General features: G+C 45.8%; 1 protein-coding gene across 17 annotated transcripts in view; it reads left to right on the plus strand.

Annotated features, from left to right (window-relative positions):
- The window catches only part of GPR132 (G protein-coupled receptor 132), a 123,587-nt gene that overhangs the window by 34,109 nt on the left and 62,466 nt on the right, over positions 1-27,012 (plus strand). For 10 of the 17 annotated variants that reach the window (XR_013929749.1, XR_013929750.1, XR_013929751.1 and 7 more), the window contains exon 2: positions 3,927-4,035. The exons of 1 other annotated variant lie outside the window; for it this stretch is intronic. The gene's annotated coding sequence lies outside the window, so the exon portion shown is untranslated. 6 more of the 17 variants (XR_013929760.1, XR_013929754.1, XR_013929759.1 and 3 more) reach the window with 6 other exon arrangements.

The following is a 27,012-nucleotide window of genomic DNA, read 5'->3' on the forward strand; positions in this document are numbered from 1 at the left end:
CAGGGTTGGGCATCAGCAAGTGGAGTTGTTGAACATCAGCCAGCAAAAAATACTGCCAGTAAATAAAATGCTGTTGTTGAAAATTGACACAAATAGACTGTGCTATGTGTGACAAATGTAAATTTTTGGACTGAAAACACTCCTGATATCTGCAATGCTCACTTGAAGCTCGGAAGCAAGGATTCAGTCTAATGTCAGAAGCTTGAATCTTCTACAGGTCCGTAAAAATCTCAAATTTCCCAGCACATAAACTGCCTTCTCCACACTACCCATGGGTTTCTCTAATCCATGCTGATTCTTTCTGAAAGAGATTCCAGTGGGAAAAGCCATCGGAGAACAAGGTGGCTCCTAACAAGTGGTGTCAGGAGTACATGTTAGTGGGGCAATGTGGCAGGGAGATCAAGAGCCGCAATCCTGGCCAGTTCCAGTGGTGAGCATGATATTTGTACCTCAGCATGTTCTGGTCCTTTGATGGAGTATCCCTCTAATGCCTGTTTACATCCTGAAAGCAGACACAAGGGCTGCATCAAGGAGTTCCTCTCTGCCCCTTCCTTTTCAGGGTGAGAGTCAGTTCTGGTAGCTGGGGGGGATGTGCCCCCAGGGCAAACACCCTCACTGAAGCAGCACACCTGACCCAGAAACAACGGAAGGTCTGGTCCTAGGCTCAGCACTGTTTCTTGGTTAAAGTCAATAGGTTCCCCATGTCCCTTCAATAACAAGTCCCACAGATCCTAGTACTAGCATTGCTTTTTCCCATCAAGCCCATACCTTCTCTTCAACCTCAGTTTTAATTTCTTTTCTACAGACACAATAGTGATGTTGTTGTAAGTTGCATACTCAGGAGGGCTCACGGCCCCAAAGAAGTCCAGCTTTTCTAAGTCCGTGAGCTGCTTAGTGACATTTTCCCACAGCGCAGAGCTGCAATACAACCCACCTCCCCCAGAGAAGCAGCTCATGGGTAGGAGACAAATGTGTGCCTAGCGCTCTTTCCCTCCATTCCAGGAGTGGCTGTCCTACGTGACCATGGCAGGACAGTCACATGACAGCTTCGTCCTCAGTAGGGATTAAACCACCAACACCCAATTCACCAGTGCAACCCACAATATGAGTACGTGGGATGGTTCTAGCATAGGAGCCACACCTGAACACAAGCTGTGTGTGGCATACAAGCCCACTTCTGCCTGAAAATCTAAGCATTGCTCAGGGTATGGAGCAACCTACGTATGGAAGAAACTTGTTGTCATCTTCTCTGGTAACTGACAGGACTATGGATGAGGGTGTGCCATAAAGAGAGGGAGAAGTCAGGGAATCAGAAGAATATTTTTTCTTGATTTCTGTGCTGCAATTAAGAAAAGGTTTTTGTTTTTCGTTTTCACGTGCCTCAACTCCCACCAGCTGCATGCACCCACCCACAGCATGTGTGCCATGTTTTTATTACAGCTGTAGCCCCAGGTAGCATGGAACTGAGGCCAAGCATACATTAGTAAAATTAGAAGAAATATCATCTGACGGGTCTGGACAGTGCTGTGGGCAGAGCATATTTGGCAAGACTGCTTCCTTCGCAATCCAGCCCAGAGACATTCCCTGATCCTATCTGAACAGGGACTGAACTTGCAAAACAAGCCCCAGCTTGCGAGCTGTAAGTCAGGGATGTCTTAAACACTGCCTCAGCATCCAACACTAACAAGCTCCTTTTATCTTGTTCGTCCTGCTTAAATAAATGCAGCAAGCCCCCATGATAATACAGCAGCCTTTGAGGGCTGCAAGGGATAGGTCTGTGTTTTTCACACCCTCCAGCGTTTGCCCTTTTGTATTTGGCCATTTTTGACCCATTATCCTCCTCTTCTCAGGCCCAGCTAAGGAGGCGCAACTGTAGTGCTCACAGGCAGTGGTTTGAAACCTGCATCTGCTCCATATGTTCCTGTTCATGTTCCTCACTGATGAGCCATAAGGATCTACTCACTTTGGTGGGTTTCACTATGTAGCAGCCTTTGAAGGATATGTGTGCTTAAAATCAAGTATACATTCCAACTTCTTTTGAGTACCATCCTGTTAAACAAAGCCTCCTCCACAACCCAAGAGATTTCGTAAATGGTCTGTCAAGATGGGCAGGAGCTTGTGGAATACCCTGTGGCCCCCCCGCCATTGTATCTGAGAAAGACTAATTAGAAATGTTGTGTTTAGGACCGATTTGCTGAAAAATGGTGATGAAAAACATCAGATCAGAGGAAGACAGGACTTACACTGATCTCTTCCAGAAAATCCCACGTGGTAATGTTATTGCAGTAGCTTGAGCTATCCTTGCCCAGGCTTCAGTGGGAAAGTGCAGATGTAAAGGCATGATGACTGCAAAGTGCATTTACCTTGCTACTAGAAGATGGAAAGAGAAAACTTTACTTGTGAAGCAAAAGAATTTCAGGCAGAAGTTTGTAGTGACAGAGAGTAGAAAGCACAGTGTTTTGTTCAAATGCAGAGCAATGAAGACAAAAGGCTGATACAAAGGGACTACATGGGATGTGGCTGATGCTTTTATAGCCTTGATTTATCTACTTTAGAAATAGGCAAGCCACAGAGAATAAATGAGTCCTGTATGGTAATAAACAAATAGCATTACTATATGGGAGAGAAAGGGTCATGCTCCTGTGTACCACGGATGTACCAATGTTTACTGTACTCTCGTGCACCAAGAGAGACATGTTCAAACCTAAATTTCTAAGGAGGGAAGAGAAGGATCAGATTGGAAGAGAAAATAAAGGCAGCTCAGAACTGGCTTTCATCTTAAATATATTTTGCTCCTCATCCACAATACAGTGCAATACAGTCTTCATGCCCCTTTTCTCACCTTCCTTTCATTTTGCAGTATCACTCATCGCTCTTCACATGTCAGTACTGCCCACTATCAGCACAACGCACATTCCTTTAACAAACAACATCATTCCCCTCTCATGGGCTTAGGATGAATTATTACAGAGATATCATTCAAGGGCCTTAAATATATTGGCTTTAGAGCTATTTTTACTTGCAAATGCTTGAGCCAGACCTTTGAAGTTTCATTTGGGTTCAGGGCAAAATAGAGAACACATTAAAATAAGCAAGAGCTGGTGGTTTTGTTCTAAGTGTTACCAGAAGCCAGGGTGAGACTCAGAAGAGGAAGGGAAGGGGATTGCCAAAGATTTCCATTGGATGCTTACTTTCTCCAGGGTTTGTAAATCTGTCCTGTAACACCCTTAATCCCTCTTCCTGCAGGGCAGTATGGTATCACTGAAATCTTCACAATCTCCCGCAAACAGAGGTTTTAATGCAGCCCTTTGTTTATTGTCTCTGAAATTCTTTCATTTTTCAGGAGAAAAAAGGGGTCGTTTTTTCTCTGGAGCCTGAAGGCTCAGGGAAGTTATCCAGTGTCTTATCCTGCTCTGCCTCCCATCCAGCATTTTGACAGGCATGGACTAGTCCATACCTAGACACCACCTCACTGGACGTGCCAAAGAAATGGAGTGCTGGAGACCATAGCATGACAATTTTCCAGATTCAGGGTGAAGGGAAGGCAACCACAGCTACCAGGCTTGAAGATACCAGGCTTGAAGCTGATGTATGTATTGCACTGGAAGCAGCCTCTGGAAAGGCCTGAAGGCCATTCAGGCTGTCTGCTACCCAAAAGTCTTCTCACTAATGTTGTGCATAGGGCCCGGGGGCTCCCCACATCTCTATCAGGGCGCTGTGTGTGGGGGCTGAAGAGGTGCGCAGGGCTCATGTGCCCCTCCATGGCACTCCATGGCTGTGCTCAGGGTGTGTGCCATGCAGGAGGCAGGCAAGCCTGGTCCTGACAGCAGCCTTGGGAATGCCCTCAGCCAACAGTATCAATGTCATCAAAGGTGGCAGGGATCAGGAGGCTGAACTGATTTGCTCCTGTCTCCCCACCCACGCAGGAGCTGAGGAAAGTCAGAAGTGCAGAGCAGCTCCGGTGTAGTCCGTTTGGTGAGCATGACCTGAGATAAGACAGGAGCTTTCCCATCTGGCACCACCCGAAAGCAAGAGGTAAGGAGACTGTCCCCCTCCATCCTTGGCGAATTGTACAGGCAATTATTCACATCCAAACCATCCTGGGAGCACGCCACTTAAGGAAAGGCTAGAAGAGTTACAGGAGGACAATCTACATGTAGCTTTTGGCAGCCAGCTTGCATTGCGAAAGACCCATGCCATTCTCAGTGGGCATCATAATAATTGGCCTGGCTTACATACAGCTGGAACATCGCTGTTGATTTCTTGCATCTCAATGCCAAACACTGTAAAATCAGAGGCCTCAAAGAAGAGTAGAGACATGATCAGATCATTTGGTGTGGGTTTGATTTATGAAGATTAAGTGATGCTTAGATATAAGCTGGTGAAGAGATAAGAAAATAGCATGCATGAGTCTACAAGTATCAGATGGATCTAGGCAGGGTCACATATATGTGCTTGGTGAGAAAGAAAACTGGAAGAAGGGAAAATTCCTTACCAGTATGGAATAGACAAGACCTGGATAGGGTCTTAGACTAAGAGAAAATTCTCTTGCATAATATCATAGAATCATTTTGATTGGAAAAGACCTTTACAATCATCAAGTCCAACCTTTAAACCAGGACTGCCAAGTCTACCACTAAACCATTTCCCTAAGCACCACATCTACATGTTTTTTAAACAGCTCCAGGGTTGGTGATTCCACCGCCTCCCTGGGCAGCCTGTTATAGCGTTTAACCACCCTTCTACTGAAAATTTTTTTCCTAATATCTAATCTAAACCTCCCCTGGCCCAACTTGAGGCCATTTCCTCTTGTCCTGTTGCTTGTTATCTTGGAGAAGAGATGAACCCCCACCTGCCTACAGCCTCCTTTCAGGCAGCTGTAGAGAGTGAGAAGGCCCCTCCTGAGCCTCCTTTTCTCCAGGCTAAACCACCCCACTCCCCTCAGCCACTCCTCATAAGGTTTATGTTCCAGACCCTTCACGAGCTTTGTTGCCCGTCTCTACATGTTCCAGCACCTCAATGTCTTTCTTGTAGTGAGGGACCCAAAACTGAACCCAGTATTTGAGGTGTGGCCCCACCAGTGCCAAGAATAGCAGGACAATCACCACAGTCCTGATGCTCACACTGTTGTGAATACAAGCCAGGATGCTACTGGCCTCCTTGGCCACCTGGGCAGACCACTGGCTCATATTCAGCCAACTGTCAATCAGAACCCCCAGGTCCTTTTCCACCAGGCAGCTTTCCAGCCACTCTTCCCCAAGCCTGTAGTGTTGTGGGGGGTGGTTGTGACCCAAGCACGGGGCCAGGCACTGAGCTTTGTTGAACCTCGTACAATTGGCCTTGGCCCATCGGGCCAGCCTGCCCAGATCCCCCTGCAGAGCCCCCTGCCCTCAAGCAGATCAACACTGCCTTCCAACTTGCTGTCCTCTCCAAACTTACTGAGGGTGCACTTGATGGCCTTATCCAGATGATCGATAAGACATTAAACAGGACTGGCCCCAGCACTGAGCCCTGGGGAACATCACTTGTGACCGGCCACCAGCTGGATGTAACTCCATTCACCACCACTCCTGGGGCTCGGCCATCCAACAGCTTTTACCCACTGAAGACTACACCTGTCCAAGCCATGAGCAGTCAGTTTCTCCAGGAGAATGCTGTGGGAGACAGTGTCAAAGGCTTTACTAAGGTCCAGGGAGACAAAATCCACATCCTTTCCCTCATCCACTAGTTGGGTCATCATATCATAGAAGGAGATCAGGTTCATCAAGCAGGACCTGCCTTCCATAAAACCATGCTGTCAGGGGACCTTTTAAATAGCAGAAAATGTTCTGTAGATGCAGCCTTGCTTGGATGGGGTAAAAGATAACAGTTGCAGCTCAGACTTGTAAGACCCAATGCTTCTTGATGAAAGGTGAATTTTAAAAGTGAGTTCATTTCTGCTATGGATACAGTTAACTGAAAAAATCATCACTTATTTCAGTTTTCTAGGTTTCCTTTAAAAACATTATGTGCAATGAGCAATCAAAGGAAAGCCAAGAAGCTGAGAGCTAAAAGTTAGCAAAATCATTAAAGAAATAGCAAAGAAATATTAAGAGCACAATGCATTCACATCGGCACAGAAGGCCAGATGGTACATACCCAAGGGTATTAAAGGAATTAGCTGAAAAACTCTTAGGCCCATTATCCATTATATTCAAGTGCTCCTGAAGAGCTGAGGAAGCCCTGATGACTGGCAGAGGGAAAATATCATGCTTCTTTTCCAAAAGGGGAATTACAGTTCAATTAACTTCACATCCTTTCCAGGTGAAACTTGGTCTCTAATAATCAGAAACTACTAGTAGTTGTTCTGCAGGAAGAACAAAACAGATACGTGTTACACACAAAGACAAGTCACATTAAGAGAAGCAGTTGCATCCAAGTGGTAGACTCTACAGCCACATTATGTTCACAATGTTTATGGGAGGAGGAAAACACGGGGGGGGGGGGGGGAGAATGAAAAATAAGCAGCTGCTTATCCGTCATGTGGGATGGAGTATACACCATAGTGGGACGTGCTGGCAGGAGGAGGAAGGGGATACAGTCCCTTGAGTTGCTCAGTAAATTTGCCCTGAAGGGTTTCACTCATTGACAAGACAACTGGTTGTACAGAGAGCTTTCCTGCAGAGAGCTCCTTGATTTCAGTAATTCTATTCAGTTTCTTCAGACAGAATATTCCCGTAGATCCTGATGCATCCCTAAAGGATTCCATGCAGATGCACTCGACTTTAACAGTGGTTGGACTGGGCCCAAAGCAGAATAAGAAAGATGTAGGGTGGATACAATGTAGGGGGAATAACAATGAAAGAAATTAAAATCAGCCCCTACAACAGAAAGTGGATAATGCTTGTAAATATTGCCGTGGCGGGATCCTCAGGGATTCCTGCTGTGTTGGACATTATACTCATCTGCAGTAGCATCAAGGAAGGAGAAGAAAAATACATCAATCAAATTCAAAGATAACACCCAGCTGGAGCGTGAATTGCAAATAATTTATTAGAAGCATCATCCTAAAGGGATTTCAATAAATGAAGAGTGGGACATAGTGGGAACAGCAAGAAATTGAACAAATCTAAGTGCAGAAACATCCACAGGGTAACAACACTCAATGAGGAGAGGTCAAAACAGTGAGTCAGAGGCTGTGGAGAGCAGTAATCCAGAAAAGACCCTTGGATGCAAATGTTGATAGAAAACTACAACTGATAATTCATTAAAAAAACCCAGATCAATCCACTTTTGAAATGCTAATAGGAATACCACATGGGGCAGAGCCTACTGAAAAGAGTGCAGGCAAACAGGTGATGTTATAGATTAACTGGTATAGACAAGAGGGTGGAAGGAATGACCTATTTACTAGGAAGATCAAAGGAAATAAACACATACATAGCCTGGAAAAAAATGGGAGGCAGCAAGTATAGTCTGATACAGAGACAAACCCTACCATGAAAGAATGCTGCTGAGTGGGAGGGAGACCCAGGGCTCATCAGTTAGCAGTGGTGGGGCTGCACGCACAGGGCCACACTCAGACTGGGAAAGGGGGTAATCTGATGACTTGACAAGATCTCCAACAGGATTGTCTTGGAAAGGGCTCCACTGTCCAGAAGATTAGGATTTAAAACCACCATACACGCTAGTCCTGTGTTTGGTCCTCCACCTACATGAAGTCACCAGTTGGCTGCCTCTGGGTTCACGCCATGTTGATAGACAAATTTGCAGCAGAGTTCCTTGGGCCAGTAGATGTGAAAATGGAAGCAAAATCATCAGAGCTTGAATACGGGGGGAAAAGTGTTATGGCAGGTGGAAGGAAAGTCACTGCAGAAGAGGTGGAAAATCCCAGGTGCATGGGGTTAGATCGCTCCAGGTGTGTACAACCAGGGGTGGGCAAAGCAAACGTATGGATGGTAGGTAAAGGAAAGGACATGAATTATCATGTGGAGTCGCCCCGTCCCAGCATGAGGACTGCAATGTCGTTTGCCAACGGACTATTTGTTCTCCTTTCTTGGAGACTAATCAATGTGGGCCAGAGGAGAGAGAAATCTCACCTCTTTCTCAATATCCCTGTGGTAGATACCATGGTTCTTCCACGTGGGAACTGGGAGAAAGCTATGCTATACCTCAGGGACTTAACTCCTGTTAGCTCACAACCTCAACTAGACTGTCACCATAGACATATTAATGCCACACTTGAATCCAAGTTTTGTCCATCATCCCTTAGTGTCTCTGCTTCCTCTGTGGACACCACTGGCCAATATGGGAAAAGATGAGAGGACCTACTGGGAATTTCATGGTCAGCCTTACAAAACTGCTGGATCGCTCGTTCTACCAGTGCCCCCATTTCTCTGTGTTGGCTGCCCACTGACCCCTGGCTGGGATTCACAGTGCAAGTTATGATCCAGAAACCTCAAAAAGTGCATGGCCAGTTAGAAAATTCATTTTCACACGTCATCTCCAAGCCTTTATTAACACGAGGCTTTCGGGAGCCTGCAGCAGGGTGCATCTGCAGCAGGCCCTCTGCTCTTGAATCTGCACCCAGTAGAGACACTCCTCATTTTTATCGGATCTTCCATCAGAAGTGGCAGCTCTTCACCTCTCCGCTGAGGCAGTGCTGCTCACAGTAGGCTAAGGAATTCCTGGCAGTTCTTCTCAGTGGAAAGGCTTTTGCTATATGTAAGCAATATGAAATCCGCCTACATGTTTGGGAGGGTGACAGCACATTATAATCATACGGCATCACTCGAGTGCCCGTAACAGCGACTGCAGCCACACTAACGGAAGCTCTGAAGGAAGGGAATGAGAAATTCACTCCCACCACTTGACTCATGTGGGTTGCTGCTTAGATACAGGTAGAAGCAGCCGCTGAAGTCATGGGTGTCTGTGGGCTGCTGAGTTTCTAACTTGATGTTTTATGGGGTTCTGCCTATCAAAATATTTGGGATCTGCTCATCTCTGGTTACCGTGCTGGTTTGAGAAGTGTGTTTTGGCTGCATTAAGCTGTAGTAAGGCACCATCTTGCTCAATGCTGGCTGAGTTCGCTGCATTTTGAGCATGGTTATCAGGGAAAAGCCATGCATGTACAGTAACTCTGAGCTGTCAACAATAGTTTGTCAGGGTCATCCCAAGGCTCCAGGGCTATCATTCTGAGTGGGCAACGTGGCACTTACATAAGTATTGTTTCAGAGAAACAATCACAAAGGGAATACACAGATATGTGAACAATTGATGGATTTGGGACTAGTAATCAAGGACCCAAAATTAATATTATACTTTCAAAGGAAATGTTATATTGTCTAATCTTTACATTGCACACCACTTCAGTGTTACTAAATGAGAGGAAGTGCAGGCTCATCACTGAGATGGTGAGACAAGTTAGTCTGAGGTCAGTTTCTAGTTCCAGCCCAGACTTCCTGAACCCAAGTCACTAATTACTCCTACCCTTGTGTCTGACAGTTCCCTATCAGGAGATAACGATAATACTACCTTTCTCCACACTTTTTCTATCTTATCTATTAAATAATGGAGGGAGATGGAGAAAGATTTCATATAAAGATGTACAACCCCCTGCATAGTGGAACACCTCATCTTGATTGAGGACACATACAGTATTGTTATTTATATTAATATCAGCTGTCCCACCATATTCTTTTATACAAAGGAAGACTATTACAGAAAACAACTGTTGTAGAGCACCGCTAACTAGATATTACATGGGTCTGTCTCTCTGGTTTAAAGAAACATATATATCTGTCTAGACGTGGGCAATGTGTTAGAAGCTGGGTGGTTTATGAAGGCACATATCTTGTAATGGAGAGTGACTGAAAGGCTGACGACTAACTCTTCATTTTCATGGAATGGCTCCCAGAACTAGCTATTATTTACTATGAATCTATGTCGTGAAAGGATAATATATGTAATTAAAACTAACGTAGGTATTTGATCGGTTTGGGTACAGATTACCACGCAAGCCTGTTTTAATTCATAGTATAATACCTATTTTATGTTTTACAAGCAAGAGTAAAAGCTTAAGGGATACTGTTTTCCAGATCATGGTGAGTCAATGAAAGACTATTTAAAGCTTCCTATTTAGGTGAGTGGTTATCCTCTTGTCTTCTTTCAAATTTATGATCTTCCTTCCTGCCTTTAATTGTCTTAGTTTTCCTGAGGAAATCAAAACATAATGGTATAAACCAGTCATTTTGTTGTACATAATACATATGATTTACCTTTTAACTTTAATGGTTTTTACCAGTCTAAGGCTAAGAGTGCAGCATTTGTATGCTGTGGGACTGAGTCAGTGCTGTGATGGTGGTGAACAGGTTCTGCTTCCAGGCTGGGTTTGTTTGGCTTGTTCTCCAAATCATCTGAGGATGCTCCAGGCCCCAGGTCATCTCATACAATCTCAGATGCTTGAAAGTCAGGAGCTTAATCTGTGATAGGCATCCTAGTCATTGGAGAAATAACTCTGCAGACCAATTCTTCATGTGGTTCTTCTGTGTGGTCATTATAAGAGCATGAAGAATCACCAGTGTTGCCAACCAGGCAGAGTAATTAAACCTTCCTGTCAGAGATCTTATCACAGTGTGACAATCTGGTAAGAAAAAAAAGCTGTGCCAGGGTGCAAAGGGGTTCACACATAACTGCCCCTGCACCCATTTGCTTCAGGGTGATCAACTGCCCTGGAATTTATGCAGTTACAAGCAGACAGCCTGATAGTGATTGAGGTCCTTCCACCCAAACCATCCCCACAAGGTCATAGATAGCTTTCGAGTCCATAAACAGAAGCCTAAAGTACCTGCTTAGGTATCTGCTGTGTTCCCTTGTATCCAACCGTCTGCAGGGGTTGAGTTGTAGACGTCTCTGAGATTGATTCTCCCCTGTCCCCTCTTGCCAGCTAACAGGGAAGGAAAGTTTAAAATTTCAGATTCCATGTTTCCTACCCATGCCTGCATGAATTTATTTTAATAAATGGGATGGAAGGGGAGCTGTCAGTGTTTGCGAACCAGGAGTTCGTGGCAGTATTGATATGCCACTTTCAATCTATGTTCAATACACGTCACTTTGTGTTTCTGTTCTTAACAGTCGTAAGTGACCTGGCACAAAGCACACTGTGATCTGTGGGGTTTGGAGCAGCTCCGTGATGGGCTCAGTGTGTAGAAGTGCTGAGTATATTGGTAAAGCATGAGATTTTCAGTCAAGCTGGGGAAGGTGTGCTGAATTTTGAACTGCCTCAGTGTTACTTCTCTTGATGAAACACCCTTTAACATTATGCCCCATCTGAATTTTTCAGAGTCTAAGTTAGGACTCCTTCATAAACCCTGTCGCAAGAGCAGGCTCATGTTTTATAACAAAAATCACAGTTTTACTTTGCATTTATAGGTGAGATTGATCTTTACAATAAGGCTTTCCTCACTGCAGCTTCTTTAAAGAAGTAAAATGACGTAAGTGAAACAGAGTTGGAAATATTGATTTATGGGTTTTTAGGTAGTCAAATGCTGAATCAACACAAAATATGCACTGTGCTCTTAAATCTGCTGCCAAGAGTGAGAAAACAGACGCTTTTCCCATGTTTGTCTGTGTCATCCTCTCATAGTGTCTGTTCCACAAACAGCACTGTGTGCGTTTGAGCACCAGCAAGCCTGCAGATTGAACACTCACGTAAACCGAAGGCGAGACAGACCCTGGCTGAGTGAAGTTGTCCAGGTTATTTTGAAGTCCTTTTGAGGATACTTTGCTGAATAGGAGTGTGCTGAGCACGTTCATTACTTCATTCCCACAGACAGATGGGACAACTCACAGGGAACAGTCTATTTGCCAAGTGTAACCTCTGTGGCCACTGAATACTAGTTTCTTCAGATTTGGTAGCCATTTGAATCTCTACATCTTATTCACACATATTCTTTATGAGCAGTAGCATGAGTTGCAAAAGCAAGTCCTACCAGGGTGAGCATTTCTGTTAGTTCATTTAAAATTTGTTTTCCTTAAACACACATCTGGCAATGCAACATTCACTTGCTACTCATTTGCCCCAAAAGGCCATGACAGCGAGTGTTGAGTAAGATGGGAAGTGATATTAATAAAATTGAAATTATGATTACTGCCCATAGGAAAAAGATACAAGTTAATACACCTCCTTCCACACTACAGTAGGATATATTTTGTTTTCAAAATATCCTAAATGGAGTGTCTTCCTGGAGTCTCTGCTGCTCCCATATGTTGCTTTTAAATATCAGATGAGTTTTTCCAATTGGTTTCAACATCTTATGCTGTGGCCAGCTGATGTAAATTGGCATAGGTCCATTATACCATTGGAAATATGTCAGTCTCTACCAGCTGAGATTATAGCACAGTTCTAGTTTAAAATATGCTTAACATCTTTTTAATGCTTTCTTGAACAATGTTAGTAAAGTCACCTGTTTTATCAGTTAAGTCACACTGGTAGAAGTTAACATCTTGGGGAAGAGGAAAGAGAACAGGACCTGTCTCCACTCAATTTTTAGGGCAAATATCCTTTCCAAAGTCACGATGGGAGGGACTATGTTTCTGTGAGACCGGTGGGATAGAAGAACATAATTTACCATTTTAAGTGGTTCTGAAAACTGAGCTAAATTGAAAGCATTAAAGCAAATCTTTTTGGCTTCAACCCTGGCGCTGCTTAAATTATTCACTGTAAATATACGACCATACTGATTTAATACTTCTGCTGTTCTTTGTGATTTTGTTGAATGAGATTACCTTGATTTGCTGCCTGCTCAAAGCACAGTTTTGCCTATTAAATAACTTTCAAATGGTCACCTTGGGCTGCATAAAAATATTACTGATACACTCAAATAATTTCTCCCCTTGAAGTGCCCGTCTAGTTATATCAAAAAGAAGTACACACACATTACCCTCGTGCCCCCAGGTAAAGCGGTGCTTTGGCAGGGCTTTGTACTTGCCTGGAGTCACCATGTGCTGGTGGTCCCTTGTGCAGTCTCTTATCTCCACACCCTGATGTTCCCTATGGGATGTTGGGGGTGGGGGGAAGGGGGTGTCCCTGTCCAAGACTAACGAAGTTTTGGGATGGAGCAGCTAACTCCTATGTGTTCTCCCCCACCCTCGGTTCATTTTGCCCAGTTGTCTTTGGGATGGCTGCTGGTACCATGAGTACTGAGCATTGTGAGCAGAGCTCTTGATGGGGGCTGTAAGCTGATCTAAGCAGAGACCATGTGCCAGCTGCAGGAGTGGTGTTCCAGTACGGCAAAAGCCACTTTCCCAGCTGAGCTCACCCCAGCACCAGACAGTGCAGTACAAACCCATGCTGGGGTATAGCTGGAGATGCCACAGAGCTTGGCGATGTTTCTCATCGCTTTGTGGGGGGAGCCCAGCTCAGCTGTACAGGAGCTGTTCCCATGTGCTCTGGGAGCCCACAGATACCCCTCAGTGCTCTTTGGCCCCACAGCCAGCCACAGCCTGTACTACAAGGAATATGCTCAGCCGAGCTGTTCCTTGATGGATTTATTGAGTTAACTAGAAACACGGATAGTATCTGGCTACCCCAATAAAACCAGAAGGACTGAACAAGAACATAAAGTGAACGTCAGGTGATGAAGCTGAAGCATGGATAAAGATGGGTGTTGTCAAAGTGGAAGGTGAATTAGTTGACTAAATGTACCTCCTCCTGAAAGTTCGGTTGTTGTGGGAAGACTGTCATTTAGGTTGACAGTAATGGATGTTCCTGGGTGGTGAGGTCCCTGAGGTATAGAGCTTCAGGTGTCCAAAAAAGGGGGTTTATCACAGCTGTAGCCCTCCCAGGGTCAACACTGGCTCCTTGCCTGAGGAACAAGTGCCCCTTTTGGATGCTTTCAGAGACCTTCAGGAAACTGTGTCTGTGAAAGACCCCTCCTCACACACCCAGGCATCACCCCAGCCTTTCCTGGAGCATTTTACTTCTTCCTTCTCCCATCTGGAGAAGTGTCTGCAACTCTGAGGCTTTCCCTGCCTTCAAAAGGGAAAATCTGGAAAATTTTTTTAAAGCATTTTTCTCAAGTCAGAAACAATTAAATCTCTGTCCCATTCTTGATACCTTTAAAAGCCTGGTTTGGACCATTCACCTCAAGTTTGGGGTTTGTGAGAGGCAGGTGTATGAGTGAAACAGAGCTGATACACAATTCTGTCTCCATCTTTCTACACCCTCAGCTTGTCTGCCAGGCAGTGCACTTGCTGCTTTTCAGATTGGTGATATCTGAAATCCACTGAAGTGGGAAAGCAGAAAGGATGCCATTTGGGAACTAGTGATTTCAACATAAGCACGTTACTGTGCTGCTTTTTTGCAGCAACAAAATAAAGCTTAAAGGTCTCCTCTGCGTATGCCATTATCAGTATGTTGGGGAAAATACATTTTTACATATATAAAGCAAAATAAGCTCTGGGAGGCTGGCAGCTCCCTCCAGATGACATAAAAATGCTAGTACCTGGAAAGAATAAGTTAAAACCCTAGGGCTGTGTGAAATAGTAAAATGCAGGGCACAGACATCAGTAGTAAAACTCTTCTCCAAAGCAGTTTGAGGATGCCTAAGTGCAAGGTCATGCTGCTTTTAGTTGTACCATTAAATGTTCCTCTTGTCAGAGTCTACAACATAAAAAGCTTTTGGTAAGTTTGGGGCTGATTGTCATGTCCAGAGGGTATTTAAATATGGTTGTTTTGACCTGAAGGAAGCGTTGCTTGCCAAAGCCAGGTAAATGTCAATCTAAACCCAAATGTGAGTGGTAGCATTGGTATTCATAACTTTGAACACCCATGAAACTTCCAGCACTCACTGCACAAAATGCTCCTCCTCAAGGTCCAAGTCAAGTCCATGAGAGGTTTGAACTTGATCTTGTTTCTGGTTTAAGACAGTTTGGTTGTGTTGCAGCCCTAGGCAATTCTGCCAGTCTGTGCCAGCTGGACACATCTCCCTGGCCATCGATCTTCACAGTGTGTTGCACCCAGCAACTGGCAAATATTCAGTGGTTTTTCTGTTGCTTGTGTTTCTCCTAATGGAACTCCTAAGTAACCTAATTGGTAATTCACATTTTAATGAGCTTCTTATTATGGGGTTAACAACCTGCATTATTTTGTGTGGCTCTAACCATTAGCAGCTTGATCTTAAATGGTTTTAATTTGTTTTGATGCATGTCTGTTGACTTAGTGCCTCAAAAAGTAAATAGTTCAGTGCAGATTTGATCAGGAACAAATTTGGGATATGCCCTTGAGGTCCTAAATGCAGGCAGCAACCCTCCCACTATCTGCTCTCTTTCAATTTGCCTTATTAAGACTTTCCCAAGACCCAGCAGGATGCGTTTTTCCAATATGATGCTCCACAAAGTTGTTCCGCTACTGCAGTAATTGGTGGCATGCTATTGTAACCCAAAGGGCTGCTTTCAAAGCATCTCCCTAGGTGTTCAGCTCAAGGAACAAATTTATACTGGCACCTTGGTGAAAAAAAAAAAAAAATAAAAAAAGAGAAATCTGAAAAGGGACCTGAATGGGTGGGGAAGGAGGAGGAAGACTGGTTCCCAGGGATTTCACATAACTTCTGTTGCTATGGCAATCACTCTGTCTGTCTGTACTTGCTCAGAGCAACAGCTTCATCCGGAGCCACACAGTCAGGCAATTTCAATACTTCTCATTTGGGAGTGTGGGGAGCAAGCAATGGGGACGTTGTCTCCACAAAAAGTGGTGTGTAGGGGAGGTGATAGAGAAGAACAGTTTGCAAATATGCCTTAGCCTGGTCCGTGCTCTCAACAGGGTGTCATCTGGGGCACGTTTGTGTACGGCACCCAGCACAACCACCACCTGAGTTTCAGCTGGAGCTTTGAGGCAGAGCCACGGTACAGACAAGCAAAAAAGTTTCGGTCAGGGAAGTGAGAATTCAGCAATTACACCCTCCAGCATGTGGAGGAACTACGAAATGTGTCTTGTATCCAAACGTCTCTTTTGCGTGCTCTCAAACTAGCAGGATGGGAGAAAGTGTTGAATCACAGATATTGTCCTTGGTAAAACACCGTCTCGCCCACAAATTGCTTATAACACTAATAGAAACATGGCACAGACAAGAATCTGTGGGAAGAGTGAATCACTGGAAATGACATATTTATATAGCACCTCTCGGCATCGTATTATGGCAGCTCTGCTTCTGTGGGATCTGATCCTAGAGGTCCTGCTGTGCTCTAGACCTTGAGAATGTACTCAGCCTTCAAGCTCTGCTTAATCATCACCTTTCCAAACATAGGAACTGGTCAAAGCGTTCCCTCCATCAGAATACCAGGTGGCTCACTTGCACTGACCTTAAGACAGGCCAGATTTCAGCTGAACTTCATGATGCTCTGTGCCCACAGAACAAGAGGGGTGCAGCATAAGTCTACCTGCAAACAAGGTAATCATGCTTCTGAAGAAGGTATTTTCACCAGGCTAGAATCGAAGAAAAATCTGTAACTTCCCACACCCTTTTCACCGTGTGATTTCAGGAAACTGCTCCCTCGTGATAAAAAGTTCCTGCAATAATGCACCCTGAGGTGTTGGTTTTTAAGCTTTTCCAGAGAACAAGACGTGTCCTGCTTAAAGAATTGTACCCGCCAGGGCACAGCTTGCCAAGCACTAGGATGCAGGCTCAGAGAATTGAATTTTTTTTTTTCTCTCTCTAAATTGAGCTGGATCAAGTCTTAGTAAGAAAAGACTATCTTGGCACAGCCTGGATAGAAAACAGAAATAATGCCAGTTGCGTGTTAACTTTTCAACTGGCATGTATTTTGTTGTTTAGAGCTGGTATTAGTGGGATGTGATCTTCTCTCCAGTGCCAGAGAGGTTAATGTAACTGTCACTACAATAATTTGGGTTAGTCAACACATATCTCAGTTTAAATCATGCTTCACATGTGGACTTAGCGTATTGAAAACATTTAGGATTTCAATCCACACTTTCTCCTTCAAGTCAAGGCTTCTTTCAGCTTCTCTGAATGCTTTTAATTGACTTTTTAAAGAAACTGAAGTAAGTGGATAGAGTCCTTGATACAATTTCCAGCATGCAGAGCAGTGCAAACTCTGTGCCATGAGCATCATGCCCAGCAAGACTTGCTCTGAGCATGGACCACTTGGCAACACCTGCCATCCTCCCCTGAATGCTCATTGCCACCAGCGATAGTCCAGGGGAGTTTCTGTGCCATCTTCTAGGAATGTTTCCTGGACCCATGTGCCCTGGAGGCTACTTTTATCTGGAAAAAATGAGAGGTGTCCTCTGTTGGTTTTGGTGTATGTAGCACCATCAGGAAGGGAGCATCTGATCAGGGAAAGCTGCTATCAGAAAGCCCTGCTCAGAATAAACATTGGGCAATGTAGAGAAGGGTCCGTTTTGTCCCGCCACATGGCTTCCCTGGTTTCTGCTGTCTGGAGTTATGTGAATCTCCCACACTTCGAGCAGCAGGAAGGGTTATTTTTTTCCCAGCTGTTGAAGTGTTCCACTTAAATAAATGGGCTCCGGATGGGGTCGCCTCCCCATTACAAGAGTGAAAAGTAGTAGGGCCTGTCTGAAGTGAACTGCCTGCAATCATGTTTCTCTTTGAGAAAAATCTCACTTTTTCCAGAGGGCTCCCTCAGCCTGGAAGCCTGGAGATAAGGAGGCAAAGATAAAGGCTGCACTGTGGAGCTGTTTGCATTGGAAGAGACAATAAAGTTGATGATAGTAAATGCTGAGTGTATGAGACTGAATGGTTGGATGGAAAATTACTGAGATATTATATGCTGCTTTATCTTGGGAACTCAGCAAGCAATGTGATTTCTAGCCCAGGGTGATACGATACTAGCTGAGCTGCATCCTAAGATACATGGGAGGACGACTGGCCTCTCCCTCATGCCAACCCACTGCTCTTCTCAGGGGTCTTTTCTGAGCGCTTCACGCCATGGACAGCGCGTGGCCTGGGGACTGGCACATCCACTAGTGACCACCCGCCTGTCGGGAACCGTGTCCTGCCTGTGCCACTCCTGGGAAAGTCACACAGCAATGTTCCTCACCTCCACTTGATTTTTATCTCAGTCCTTTTGGGGTTCTGAGCCTTCACCTGCCTGTCAGTCACTCTATGTTAATTTATTTCTTTTAAGGGCCACCAGCACTTCCCTCCCCACAGCCGCGTTGTGCAGATAAATTAGGTGGTGCCTGAGGGTGTGTGCTCCAAGCCTTTCTGACGGAGCAAACCTGAGGCCAGCACTGGCGGTCGGCCACTGGGGCAGCAGAGCAATGGACTGCACTGCTCTTAAAACAACATCCAAACCAACGAGCGAGGGAGACATCTCCCTGCCATCTGAAGCCTGCCTGTCCTCCTGGCTGCCAGAGAAAGCCTTCATGGAGCGTTAAGCAGATTGAATGGAGGCACAAGGCAACTTCCTTTCCTCCAGCCTGTGTGTTGCTGTGTTACACCAGAAACCTCCATTACAGTGAGAGGAATTCTTAAATCCAAGATCCATAAAAGCTGATGTAGGTAAGCTGGAATTAGGGTGGAGCCTTTGTCATTCCTTTATATTTTTCCCTTCTTCCTCCTCCTCTTCCCCCCTATCGTTTCAGTGAGCCCAAGCAGGGACTGGAGGGCAGGAGTGGGACCAGGCTGCATGTGGGGAAGCACATGCAAAGTCCAAATGACGTACCTGGGACCTTTCCAGGGCACTGACTGCAGCCTGCGTGTCAACTCTATCCAACAGCCAGGTCTGCTCCTGGTTAGGCCCCATGCAGGGTTCAGCGTCCAGATCCAAAGTGGAGGAATTGTCTGTGACCAGCTCAACAGCAACCTGCACTCTTCTCCTTTCCAAAGTTCCTGCAGAAACACACCAGGGACTACAGATTTGTTTTGCTTTACACATGATGTTTCCAAAGGGAAGATATTAGCCCTTGAAGCACAGGGACAATGGGAAGGGTGGAAATAAACACACAGGCTACATTACTCTTAGGTACAAAGTGACTGGGGCCACCAGGAATTAACTTGCCCTGTTGCCTTCAAGTTTGAATCACAATCTTTTTTTTTTTTTTTTTTTTGTATTATTTTCACAGAAAGGCACATCCTTTCCAGAGCCAGGCACAGGGTTTTTCAGATGCAATCTTCAGAGCTTCAGATGGGGTTCCCTGTTTAACCTCTGGGGTCTAAGAAAAAAGCCCATTTCCAGTCTGCACTGAAAAATTGAGACAATTCAGCATCTCCCAGCGGCATGCTGATCTCTCTTTGCTTTGGTCAATGGTGCAGTTTTCCTGCCCAGCATGCTGTTTCTTCACAAGCCTGGAATCTGACAGGGCTTAAAAGAGGACAAAAATTATACAGGTGTGTATCACAGACATCATTCCCCCATGAACCAACAGAGCCCAAATTAGCCTGGATTTACACCAGCTCAGTAGGTCAGCCCAGATGTGAGAGTGGAGCTCAGCATACACCCAGGAGCCCAGCCCCACTGCCCACAGTGTCTCTGCATCTCTTGGACCAATGCAGCATGAAAGGGATGGGGAAGGGTCTTTGGCAGACTCTGTTGCCACAGTCTTCTCTGCAGCTGCTGCCTCAGTTTCCCTATTCCTGGGGCAGTCTTGGAAGGAGGCTTTGGCAGGGGTTGGTTAGTCCTGTGGTGTGTCACGGGGAGGATGTTACTCTGTGTTTCCACATCTCACAGGTAACTGGAAGGCTAGGAGAGGGTCCCAAAGCCTCAGCTAGTATCCAAGGGGCAGCACTTGTACTCTAACATCTCACACCGCAGTTCCATAACCCACACAAGGGTGCTTCTCCCTACAGGGTGCCCTTTATACTGTCCCTGCAAACTGGAGATCTTCCTAGCAGCTTTGTGACTGATAATCATATATACATACACACACACACATATATACCTTACAGAGATCACTGGGCCAGAGCCTTAGCTGGCAGATTTAATAGAGCCAGATGGTATATGCCAGAAAATACGGACGAGGCTGAAAATTTTACTGGGAGGGAATTGTTTGTGACATTTTGTCTCATGTCATGTTGTTAGCAAAGCTGAGCAAATAACTCACTCTAAATCATCCAGTCAATGCATGCAGCCACATCATTGCTCACAAAGTCACCATGGAACTGACCAGTGCTCTCTTCCTCAGCCCCAAGTCTCTGGCCAGACAAGGGCTGGCCATGCATGATTCCTCCTCCATCTCCCCAGTTCACTGGGGAAGGACCCCCTCCACTGGGCAAGAGAAGAGACAAGCTCTGCCTTGGAGTTCATGTGCCCCCTAGTCTGGGCATGGCCACATTACCCTGGAGCAATGGCCAGTACTCACAGATTAATTTCCCGTGACTCACAATATAATAATTCCTGCTGTAATTCATGGTATGACTCCTTGCGTTGTGCTTCTAGGATTCACCATCTGAAATTTGAGGAGAAGTGCAAGGGCTTGATTGGATGTGCGAATTACAGGGCGTCTCCCAGGGATCTCACTGCCCGAGCGTAGAAAGCACCCAGTTCTCAGCTACAAATGCTTCCAGCCTCAAAGTGTGGTGGATATCCTGTTTGCAGAAATCCCAGATGTTTGCTTTAAAATTCACTCCAGCCCGAATGTTCATGCTGGTGAACTTGTTCATTGAACTGCTTCCAGAAAATGAATGCAAAAATGGGGCTGGGACACAGGGAGGGAGTGACAGGCGATGGTTTACTAGTTCGCCGTGGGTGAATCAAATGCACACGGACACTATCTGGGATTTGACCAGCCATGATTGGAAAAATTGTAGGAATCAAGTAATGGAGATGGTAGAGGAAATCCTGTCATTCATTGTTTTAGTCTTACTGATGTCACTTTTATGTCCCTTTTATCCCTTCTCTCATCCGAGGCTTCCAGAGGGAATGTTGTGACTGACAGTTTTGGTCAGACAACCAGACATGACGTGCAAGAGGTCAATTCATTCTCTGTTTGTCAGAGAGGAAGAGATTTATTTGCTGTAGGTACATCCGGCTTTGGCTTCTTTGCGATGCTCTTTTGTTTATGCAAACCAGTCAGCTGAGGGCACGGAGGTCAAGATCTACATCCCAAGTAGGAAATCAGTGCTCAGAAATAGCAGCCCTGGGAGTTCACCAGATGAAGGTCCCTCCAGGCTCCCTCTCAAAGGAGTCCCATGGAAGAGAAAACAAAAGTCCTGTATTTCTACAGGAGGGCACATTTATGGTTTTAAATTGCAAAGCCCCGCTTTATCACAATGCAACCAAATGATTTCAGGGTGGATACACAGAAGAGGTGATGGGCAACTACTAGCAACTCACATTTTTCACATGGAAATTCCAAGTGCTTTAGAACATGTGTTTTGATAAATTTTGCCATACCAGCCCCTTTTGCGAAAACATTTGGGGATCAAGACAATGAGTCCTTATTTGCTACATAAACACAGAATAAAGGTCAGGTTTGTGCCCAAAAGAACACAAACTCTTAATAAGCCTATTCAGGTGGCTTTCTACTCTTGATCTGCAGTTATGTGGTAATCATTGGAGGCTTTTATGAACTGAAGGCTATCTCTACATGACATTGGGCCTCTCTCCTTGCAAGTTGCTTTTACTGCTTGTTTGCAGCTGTGGCTTCTGTCTTGTTTTCCTAACCCATTGCTGTTAAAAATTGAAAGTGGTTCAAGTCTCAGGTGAAATAACTCTCTCCGCTGACCCTGTTAATGACAGACCTATGTACTTGCCTTGCACTGAGTTCACGAAGTTGGTTGGTTTCCTTGTGCTGCCATCTACAGAGCAAGCAACAGGTAGTGCCTGGGGATTATTTAACAGCCAGTAAATTCCAAATCCTCCTCTCTAAATCTTCATGATCAGTACCTTCTCTAGCTCTGATAAGCACGGGTGGCAGCTGAGACTGCTGGTTTTCTCTCCCAAGACTGTCCTTGAAGTCATCACCATAAAACTGTCAATCCAGATCACTTTGCTGCATCACAGGCTGCTTCAATACCAGGGAGAATTCAAGTCTTCCACCCTCTGACCAGAGATCAAGAGCCAGGTCTCAGCTCCCAGAGTTTCTGGGCTATCCAACAAGTGATCTCTTCCTGCCTCATTCTCACTTCATGCTTTGATTCTTCATCCTCATCTCCACAAGACCTCTGTCTCTCCTTCAGACACCTGAAGCTCTGAAATACCCTTGTGGCATCAGCAATGACCTGTCCGGGGACATTTTTCTGCACATCAGTTCTCCCGGTGTGGCGCAAGGGAACTGGAGCCTCTGCCACTGAGCTGCTGCATGCCCTTAGTCTCATCACCCCAGTGGCTCTCTGAGACAGGACAGCGCTGCGATGTTCTCCTGTAATGGAGGAAAATGCCTGGGGTGATCCTAAATCTTTCTGTTTATTTCAGTAAGTTCAGGGTCAGGTGTCAGGGTCAGAGCTGAGTATTGTTCATGCCAGGGCCCAAGAAATGGACAAGAAACCCCTTAAGACAATCAGGCTGGTGGGAATCAGTTTAGTTCTGGTGATTTAGACATTGAAAAAACAGCCCTTTAACAAATCCTGATAGTGTTTAACCTGCATCTGGAACCAAAAGGTGCTGGATGGACCCTCTATTTCAACAGAAATTAAGAAAGCAGACAGTGAATGTGTTGAATTATAATGTGCTAACGTTTAAAAATCAGATCCAGTCTGAATGCTCTAAGGGTCTCTGTATGAAACCCTACCCTGGGTGACTCCCTTTAGGTTAAAAATAAGTGTTGCTTTTCTGTATGTGGTGCAAGTGACTGCAGTCGGAAAGACTCGGATGCAAAGCGTATGGACCAGCCTGCAGAGGGGATTGCAGCGCAAGGATGTTTGTCGCTGGGATGGGGCAGATGCCGGGCGTTCCCCGAGAAGGAAGCACTCCGGCATGATGGCCTTCTCCTTCCTGTTGTATTTGCTCCCCGGGATGGCAGCAGGCAGGAAAGGTCTGGTGCAAGGTTATAGGTTCAGCCTGCAGATTAGTGGCAGGGCACGCGGTAAAGACATTTGCAGACATGGAAAAGCCAGGCTCCTGGGAGGCTGCAGCAAGTATGGCCCGTGGGTTTTCCAGCCCCACGGGAAACCGGGGTGGTTAACAAGTGCCAGCCTTCTGGGGGTCTGCCTGGCTCTGGAGAGCAACCAGACACCACAGAGGCAAGGGAAACATGCTGCTCCTGCCGACTTGCTCAGTGCTGGAGGTTCTTATCCTCCTTCACGACTCTTTCTCCTGCACAAAGCGGCAGCCCACAGCTTCCCTGCGCTGTGGCCTTGCAGGAACCAAGGAGGGGTAGGGGTGAGCTGCGGCTGGCGGAGCTCCGTGGGGAAAGCAGCCTACGCGCCGGCACAGGCAGAGCAGGCGCTAGCGGGGCCCGCTGAGCTCCTGGGACCTGCTGTCAAGCAGAGCTTGCGCTCAGTTAATGGCTGAGCTGAGCTTGCCAAAGCAAGTAAAGATATAACCTGCAGCTCCCTCGACGTGTTTGTGCAGCTCTTTGACTGTGTCTCGGAGAGGAAGGAGGGCACTAGGCAATAACTCACATACCTGCGCTGGATTGTGTAAAATGTGGCGGTGAGCACCCGCCTGCCATGTTGCTGCATGTGCATTGGGTTTATTAGTCTCTGCCCCAACAGCATATACGCTGGTATTTTCAGGGTGGGGTTCATCACAGGTTTCCACGATTTATTTCCCTTCTCTTTGCTGGGGTTTCTGAAGCCTCTGAAGAGGCTTTTGAGGCTGTTGGAGGGAATCATATTTTTGTGCCTGTGTGCTAAATGTCTTTGGCTTCAGGGTCACTCTGTAGTATCCACAAGGAAGAGGACTGCAAATAAGGGGCTAGGGGGGTGGGGGTGGGGTGCGGGGGCAGGTATGCTACTGAGGCAAGGTCTGGGTGCTCTGTGCTAGATCAGAAACCACTCTTGAATAGATTAGGGAAGACTGACATCCAGGACTCTGCAGAAGCCAGCACCGGCCAAGGACTTACGGCCACCAAGTAGGTTTTGCTGACAGACTTACTTGCACTGTACAGGCAGCCTGCTGGCCTCTTGTGCAGGATCCAAATCCGTTGCAGAGGAGAGCCTAATAAGCAACAACAGCCAGTCTGGCTCTTCCATCTCAGTTCCCAGGATGCTTGCTCCACCCTACGCATCCCACACGGTGCCTTAATTCCCCCGTGCCACCTCCACCTCCCTGGCTGATGGCGAGGCACCAAGTCACCTGCGGCAGTGAGTCAGCTGCAGGCACTCATCGCTGCCTGCAGGTGCCTTGCAAGAGGCTGGGGGTACAGTCAAGCACTCCTCCTTTCCCGAAGAGGACATTCAGATTTATTTAAAAAGGCATGATTGACTTTAATAGCATGCACAGCTACCTGGAGGCTGCAAACTCCTGTAGGAAAAGATGCGTGAGATGAAAAGAAGTCTCCTGCAGTGGAGGAAGCATCACGTTGAGCTACTGCCCTCTGCTGCTGCACACCCCGACCCAGGCAGAGAGTCGGGGGGGTGCGCATCCATTTCCAGCAAAACTTCTCACTGGAGGCTCCCAGGGGCTCCAGTCGGCCATCCTGCCTTCTCTGTAAGGACTGGGAAGCTTCTCCGAAGTTTTTATTCAGGACGAAAGTAAACAGATTTGTTCAGCTTGTCCTGAGCACTCATTGTCAACGTAGGTAGCCTACAAGGAAGTAACTGTCATTTACCAAGATAAAAGGTTGCTATTTAATCACCAATTATCTCTTATCATGCTTTGCTGACCTGACACGAGCCAAACTGAATGCAGCGCAGGCTGCCAGTAGGTGCTGTGTGGTGCCCAGGGAGAGGGAGCCTCCGGGCTCCTCTGCAGAGCGTGGGCAGACAGGATCTGGGGTTTCAGTGTCTCCAGAGCCTTGTCATACGTCTTGTACCCCCTGCTCACTGCACACCATCCCCATCAGTAACACTACTTTTTAAACAGATTTTTGATCTATTCTGATGTACTGGTCAGTGTCTAAATGCTGCTTAAAAGCCAGAAGCAGGAGGTAGCTGGGAGAGGTAATAGCACAAATAATGAACTGCTTGGTGGACACCCAGAGCAGGCACATGAGCTCCCACTGGCATGCCTTCAGGTCAAATTATGGACGAATGCACAGGGACAGATGACACAGGGAAGCCATTTCAGGGAGGGATGTAGGCAGTCCTGAATAACAGCAGGGTCGAGAAAGCAGTATTAAAAGCAAAAATCTGGGAGGTACCTGAAGCACAACCTGGCTCCTGATTTTGTCCCCAGTGATGGTAGGAAGTTGCATTTGCTGAATCTGGATGCAGGTTATACCCAATTCCAGCTGAGCTGATGGGCACACAGAAAGCAACATCATAAAGTAGGTGGCAACTGATGTCCCTTCCCTGCTGCTACAGCTTGCCTCTACTGCTGCCCATACCAAAAGGTGTGATGACACTTGACATCCCTCCCTCCCCGAGTAAGCAAACAACATAGGCCATGAGACCAGCTCAAGAAAATAAAGTTAATGCAATCTCTCATATTTGCCAATGTGCGTTGAGAAATGGTCTCTGCTCTATCCTGTTGTAACCCCACATCCACCTCTATACACAAAAATATTTTTCACTAAGGCTTTCAGCACACTATAACCCTAGATTCACCTTTTCTTCTCTTTCTTGAAAGAAATACTTAGGAATTTTAAAAGCCATCTTGAAAAATATTCTATGAGAATAACCCATAGAATTAGCAAATCGTTGTAGAATAGAATAGTTCTGCTGGAAGCAACCCACAATGACCATCTAGTCCAACTGCACGTTAGATAGACAAACAAGTATTTTTAGAGAGTTGTGTACAAATTCTTAAAATTAGACAAAGACTTATACAGTGGCATGGCTCTCTAGCAATGCTGGGTGAAATGTCTGTCACTTCATCTTAAGCAGAGTGTACAATTATGATCAGCACCCAAAACAAAGATCACAGACTACATCCCTGATGCTGTTTTTTTCACTCCAGAAACACTATGTCCTAGATATAACATAATATTTTTTCAGCAAATTAGAGAAAAAAAAAAGTCTGGTTTAGTTAGCATATGAAATGCACTCTGTGCACTGCTACTGTCAAAAGTGTAACTGACTGCATAATGAAATATAATTTGGGATGTAAAAATGGCATTTTAATATGCTTTACTCAGGGAGCAGAATTTGATATGTCATACTGGCTTACTGGTAATATACATTTCCCACTGGGTAAACTAAGAGACAAGTAGTCATGCTATCCAGGAAGGTGTCAAGTCATACCCAGCCAAGAATATGCTTTTCTAGGCCATACAGAAAAATGTTAATTTGCAATACATGTCTTAATTCAAAGAAGATAACTGGAGCCACATGCTTTAGACCAAAATTACAGTAGTCAGGTGATTGCTAGGGAAGGCAGTCACAATCACCAAACTGGAAGCAAGCACAAATGAACTAGCATTACACAGCCTAAATCTTGCTCTGGTCTGCTGCTTTGGATGCTGCAATTCAGGGGTTAAGGCTTGACCAAGCACTGATGTTGGGGCTGGGTATGATAACTGGAGTTGCCCAGGGAGCAAGGCATTTGGAGCTGCAGTTCTTGATGGATAGCTTCAATCAGCCTTCCTTCTTGGTTAAAGCTGGGGAAATGGTTCCTCAGATACGTGACTTAAAATCAGAATTTCTGTTGACCACCACACAGAGGAACCCACCAGTTACATCTCAGAGTAACTGCCAGAAAAGACCAAGAAAGCTGAACTGGTGACTAAATACCCATTTCCATTAAAAAAAGCCTAGTTTCTGAATCAAGATGCTACTGCTTTAGAAGAGAGATGCTGTGCGTGGTGGACATGCAGAGGAGGCTACAGACCCAGGGACTGACACCACCATCTACAACAGCCTGCAGGGAAGGGACAGCAGAAATCTCTGAAATCAGGGCTATTCGCAGCCAAAAGTGCCCCTCCGCCTCCTGCAGTGACCCGAAGCCCAGCAGCACCCCTGAGCCACACACCCAACACCCGGGAAGGTCAAGGTGTGTGTCAGGACTCAT

Source organism: Falco punctatus (assembly GCF_963210335.1).
Source record: "Falco punctatus genome assembly, chromosome: 7".
Classification (NCBI taxonomy): Eukaryota; Metazoa; Chordata; class Aves; order Falconiformes; family Falconidae; genus Falco; species Falco punctatus.